Raw genomic sequence first — 6,292 nt, 5'->3', positions numbered from 1 at the left:
AACAGGGTTGGATCAGCAGATTAACTCTAAACAGGTTTGATTATTTTTAAGGTGATCAAGGTGTGGAGACAATCACACGTATATAATTAGCTGCATAAAGGCGAGCCGTGAAATTGTGGAGCCCTTTGGTTCTGATGGAGAACATCGCTAATGGAAGGATTCAGAAGGAGCCATTGATCAGAGATCATATTGATCTGCTGGGAAATATTGAAGATGGTTTATGAGTGTTTAGATTAAGTCAGACTGATCATCCTGGATTTCTGAGCAAAACATAAAGAAGGAGCTGTGCGGTACCGGTACCAGTCAAGCTGCAGTCATCCTTCAGTCGAGCCATGCTCGTTTTGTGAATGCGCCTTATTAATTCTGTAAATGTACAACTCATGCACATGATTCTGCTATTTAGAATAGACATCCACATTCCCTTCTCAAAGAACTCTCTGACACGCTGTCTTTAAATCCCGGCTGGACGCTACTGTTCAGGTATTTGCACGATCTTAATTTAGATTTGTTTTGTTTTTTTCTTTAAAATGTATTTTTATTTTTGTGAGGTGACAGTATGTGCCCTCAAAACACCTTTTAAATAAAGTATATAATTATTATTATAAATACTTATACTGCTACAAACAAGGACGTGGCTTATTGCTTCACGTGATGGTAGACTTCCGGGTATTTATGCTAATTTACATATGTATTTGTGAGTAGCGACAGGGCGGACCAGCAGCTGCGCTCTATTTCCGGCAAATTAGGATTTATAAAGGAAAGATGCGCGGCCACGTGCGTGCGCGCGGCTTTATGCATCCGATTTGTTTTGTGCGCCGCACTTTTCTAAATTTTTCCATACGCCAGTTTTAGTGTGACAACTGCGCACTCTTTTTTGCATGAGGCACCTGGTGCTTTGAACTTTAAGTTAAAGTTATGATGCTTCTCAGATATTCACCTACTAGGTTCTCAGGCATCCATGACCTGGGAAAACCAAAAAATATATAAAGCAGCTTAACAAGTTATAATTTAAATAACACATAACTTGTATTGAGACCACTACAATAAATTAATATTTGAGGATTTTTTTTTAAGTGGAGTCATTTATTAAAACTTGTTTTTATTTAGAGTCTTAATTTTTTTGTAAAAGTGTAGCAGAGGTTAGACCAGTGACAATGAACCAAACTCGTATCTAAACATCTGAATTTTAGTTTGACTTCTATGGGCCTCAACAGTTTTACTGAGGAAAAGCACACATTTGTTGTACATTACCTGCAACTTGAACACATTAAAAACTTTTTAAAACTCTTAACATTTCTCTATAACTTTTCTGACTCCTCTCCCCCAAAATTAATCTTAAGAAATTTCCTTGTTTATTGCCCCCCGTCCCCAATAATGAGATAGGATTTACTCCCTTGGGACCATACCATCTTTGATACTGACACAAAATACAAAGTTTTAGTTGATTCTTCTTGGAAGAAGAGCACATTTATGAGTTCTAGGTAAAACCCAGAAACAGATTTTGTTCAGTTGAACAAAATGGCATAAAATATAACAGTCAAACTATAAGGATTTTTTTGTTTAACTTTAAACTGCTTACATTTTTAAAGTCAACTAAAACAAAGAACACATCTGACAAACTGCTAGCTACTTTTAGGACTTCCTTAGTTTTCCATAAGCTTACAGTGAAATTACATCTTTCTGCAATATAAAATCATACCCGACAATTACTTCACAGAACATCACTTCAAAAATTTTTACTAATCCTTTGAGATACATTGGTCAATGGTGACTAAACACTTTATCAAGCAGCCTTTTAGTTTTGCATAGATTAAAAAAACTCTGGAGAAAACATCAATTTTAGTGTCTGTCATCAGTTACTTATCAGTTATTGGTTAGCTAATCTTTCTTTACCTAGGGCTCATGTTCACCCTTAGAAAAACAAAATGCCACAGTCAGTTTTTAGATTTGTTTTCCAATTTTACTGTAAATGAAATAATCATGCCTCTTGGGGCCTATTGGCAGGCCCCAAGAGGGCCTGCCCCACACTCATGCTCTCAGGAGCACTGGATGATCAGTAGATGATTATCTACTCATTCAGAGTTCTCAGAGGGAGAGGTCCAGTTTGTCAAGAAGTGTGACTTGTAGGGTGAACTAAAATACAGACAGGAGCTGGAAGCATGGATCATGATGAAAGTTTAATGAAAAAAAAAAAAAACTTACAAAATCACAGGGAGACAGGACAAAACACAACCAAAGTGAAAAAGCCAGCAACGAGAATCAAGGAGAACACGGGGTACATCAAGGAAGGAACAGGATTAGATGAGAGGAACCAGCAAAGAGGAACTGAGAATGAGTTGTATATATGCTGGGGAGGCTGATTACTGAACAAGAAACAAATGGCTGGATTAGAGACATGATGAAAACTAGAGTAAGAAAAAGGACTAGACACAAGAAATAAGCATAACTAGAATCAGTAAGAAGGAACTAAAGTAAACATAGAAACCATGCAGAACTAATAGGAAGACATAGGGAACACAAATTACAAAACCCAAAGCAAACAACCCAAGACCCTGACACAGATGAGCTCAGCTCCATCTCCTATTTTCTTGCTTCAGAGAGTGTGTCCTTCCAGCATTTATGTCTTAATGAGCTATATCCAGATTTCCTTCAAGTGTTCCAGATTTCCAGGATTTCTCTGAGAGTTCCAGCAGTTTAATGCGGTTCCTCAGGTTCCTCCAAAGTTTCCCTAAGGGTTCCATTGGCCCCAGCACCACTCTACAAGTTTTATCCATGCGCACCTTCTTTCTTCTTCTTTATTTTTTTATGGCGGTTGGCAAACAACTTTAAGGTGCATTACCACCACCTTCCAGGTTGGAGTATGGATCAGAAGCTCATAGCCTCCTCATAATACCCGTTCTTCTAAGAAAATTAAAAATATTATCAAAAACTATATCTCCTGATGATCTCTGAAACAATTCTCTTATAACTAACTTATTTTTATTACTACTATGCTCACTAAGTAGTATCTTTTTCCCGTACATACTTGTTGCATTCTAAAAAGATATGTTGTACTGTTTCTAACTTTCCACAATAACTACAACAAACTGTATTATGTTTATTAATTAACTTAAGAGTACTATTTAATCCTGTATGTCCAAACCTAATTCTAGAAATAACATCTTCTTCACTTTTACTTCTGTTACCTTTTCTACATTCCCCAACTTTTTTCAGATATTATAATAAAACCTTGCTTTGTCTCCTCTATCCCACTGTTCTTGCCATTTTCCCTTGATATACTCCTTTATAATATTCTTCATCTCATTTTTACTTATCTTAATACTCAAATTAACAATTTCCTGTCTTGAGGCACTCTTAGCAAAACTATCCGCCAACTCATTTCCTACCACGCCAATGTTGGCAGGAATCCAAACTAATTTAACCCGAGAGCCCTGAATTTTAATCCTGGAAATTAAGTGAATTATATCCAATATAATGTCTTGCCTTGATTCTGACTTTACCTCTTGGATACTAATTAATGCGCTACTAGAATCTGAGCAAATTAAAAACTCTCTTTTTTTCCCATTTCCTCTACCCATTCTAAAGCCATTAAAATTGCCATTAGTTCACCTGTATACACTGTCAGTTTATCATTTATTATTTTATTTTTCATAAAGTTTAAATCTGGAGCAATAAATGATATACCTACTTGATTGTTTATATATTCTGAATATTCTTTAATATAATTTTCCACTTCATTTGTTCCCAATTCTCTTCCCTTTTCCAATAACTTTAAATCAACTTCAGCCTGTTCAAAAACCCATAACGGAATGACAGGAGTAACAACCACAGGACTGATTAGAAATTTCTCAATCCCAATGTCATTTACTTTACTTAAAATTACCCATCCAAAACTATTAATTTGCTTTTTTCTTTTTCTTGACAAGGTTGTAGTGTCATACGTGGAGGATGGGCTTCATTATGTCCTTTAATATTTGCCCAATAGATTAAGGCTAGTTGTTCCCTCCTGAACTCCAGCTGCATCTCACCCATCTCAACCTGTAGAGCTGAAACTGGAGTTGATTTCATTGCTCCGCAGCAAAGTCTTAATACCTGATATTGTATTTTATCTATCTTTGCCAATAAACTACTTGAAGCTGAATTATATAAAATATATGTATAGTCAAAAATAGAACGAATTAGTCCGATATAAATTGTCTTTAATGCTTTCCTGTCTGTTCCCCATTCTCTGCCTCTCGGACATCTCATAATATTTAAAATTATCTTACTTTTTTCCACTATTTTAACTATAAGTATTTTCCATGTGAGTTTTTTATCAAACCACATACCCAAATATTTAATTTGCTCTTTCCTCTCTATAATATTCCCATATAATTTAAGATCCACCTTCCTATTTGTAAAAACAACAAACTTAGACTTAGATGTTGAGAACTTAAATCCCCATTCTAAAGCCCAAGCTTCTACCTTATTTAATGCTTCCTGTATTTTCCTGTTTATAAATTCAGTGTTTTTTCCCCTCTTCCAAATGATGCAATCGTCTGCAAATAATAAAACACCAAAGGATTTCTCTATATTACTAAAAATAACATTAATCATTATAATAAATAACATAGGACTTATAATACTGCCTTGGGGAGTACCATTTTCAACTTGATACCCTGAACTAATTTCCCCACTATTTTAACTCTAATAATTCTTTCAGTTAAAAATGTTTTAATCCACCTATAAATTTGACCCTTTATACCATTTGTTTTAATTTAATCAGCAGCCCTTCTTTCCACAGCATGTCATAAGCCTTTTCCACATCCAAGAAGACTGCTGTCTCACACTCTTTATTAATCTGGGCCCGTCTAATTTCATGTTCCAGACACAACGCTGGATCAATTGTACTTTTGCCTTTCCTAAAGCCAAATTGATAGTTTTTAACCTTTTCCTTAGATTCTAAGAAATAAATTAACCTGTTATTTACCATTTTCTCCATAATTTTGCCTAAACATAACGTTAAGGCTATTGGTCTGTAACTTTCAGCTGAATTTGGATCTTTTCCAGGTTTACAAATAGGAATAATAATGGCTTCTTTCCATTTATCAGGTAATATCCCTTCTTCCCAAACTTTATTATACAATTTTAGAATTACTTCTTTACTCACATCACTAAGTTTACTTAACATATTATAAGTAATTTGATCATTACCAGGAGTTGAGTTATTAGAATTCCTCAGTACTCTATTTAATTCAAACAAGGAAAACTTCATATTAATAAAATCATCATACTCTTCATCATTATGAATTAAATCAATATTTCGCTGTTGAGTAGTTTCACATCCTAATTTTTCTTTATTATCTAGATTCTCTGTAATTTGTACCTTTGCAAATACTTTCGCTAATACCTCAGCCTTATTTTTATTATCTACAATACTATTTCCATTATCTTTTATTATTGGAAAAAAAAAACAACTCTTGAATTCCCAGACATTTTTTTACAGTATTCCAAACCCTGTCTANCGTGGTTTTCTCTCAGCGGCAGAAAATGTTTGTCTAATCGTCAGTAATATAATAGTGCTGCAAAAATAGTAAGAAATCCGATGGCCGCCGCTAACTCAACATCACTTCACTTTCACAGACGGTGGGGACAACGTCTAACTTTTTTTGTCACTTAGAAAAGTAGCTCAAAGACGGTAAGCTCCGTTGACATGATGTTAGCAAAGCTAGCTGTACAGAGACACATAAGCATTTGTGATGAAAAAAAGTAACTCACTGCCTAAATTATGGACTCTATGCACCTCAGCTTCCGCGTTCGGGGAAAAGCGCCTCGATTGTTTCCGATCCAATACAAATATCATTTACATTAGGTGCTTGAAGTGCTTGCACCAGTTTGTACATCGATCCGAAGCCCCAACAAGTCAGCTGGAGAGAGGTATAACGCCTCGTTATACATTTACTGATACAAAGGTGAGTTTTACTTAATCTTTGTGGTTAACATTAACCTTAGCTTATGCTAGTAGGCAATATTCTCGGACATTGTTCTTGTAAAAATGTGCTATTTAAGTATCTAAACATTGTAACGGACAATGTATTTATCTTATTTTCAAGTCGTTAGTGTCACAGACTAATGGGGTTCAGTTACGGTTCTGGCTTTTTAGCTTCCAAAGCCTGACAAAGCTCAACAAGCCTCATAGTTTAACAGTAACGCAGCTCTGGTGTCAGAGATCTGGTTCAGCTGTTCAGGTTCAAAGTTGCTGCTTTTAGAAAAATATGACCGTGTTGCTTCATGTCTCCGTGTTATTTCGTTT

General features: G+C 35.3%; 1 long non-coding RNA gene across 1 annotated transcript in view; it reads right to left on the bottom strand.

Annotated features, from left to right (window-relative positions):
* The window catches only part of LOC107837917 (uncharacterized), a 2,347-nt gene extending 1,429 nt beyond the window's left edge, over window positions 1–918 (bottom strand). Inside the window, exon 1 of the long non-coding RNA XR_001663966.1 lies at window positions 888–918. This is a non-coding gene — a long non-coding RNA (uncharacterized LOC107837917). The remainder of the gene's footprint in view (window positions 1–887) is intronic.
* Between the last annotated feature and the right edge of the window lie 5,374 nt (window positions 919–6,292).

Source organism: Poecilia formosa, unplaced genomic scaffold (genome assembly GCF_000485575.1).
Source record: "Poecilia formosa unplaced genomic scaffold, Poecilia_formosa-5.1.2 Scaffold189, whole genome shotgun sequence".
Taxonomy (NCBI): Eukaryota; Metazoa; Chordata; class Actinopteri; order Cyprinodontiformes; family Poeciliidae; genus Poecilia; species Poecilia formosa.
This window is presented reverse-complemented; position numbering and strand designations above follow the sequence as displayed.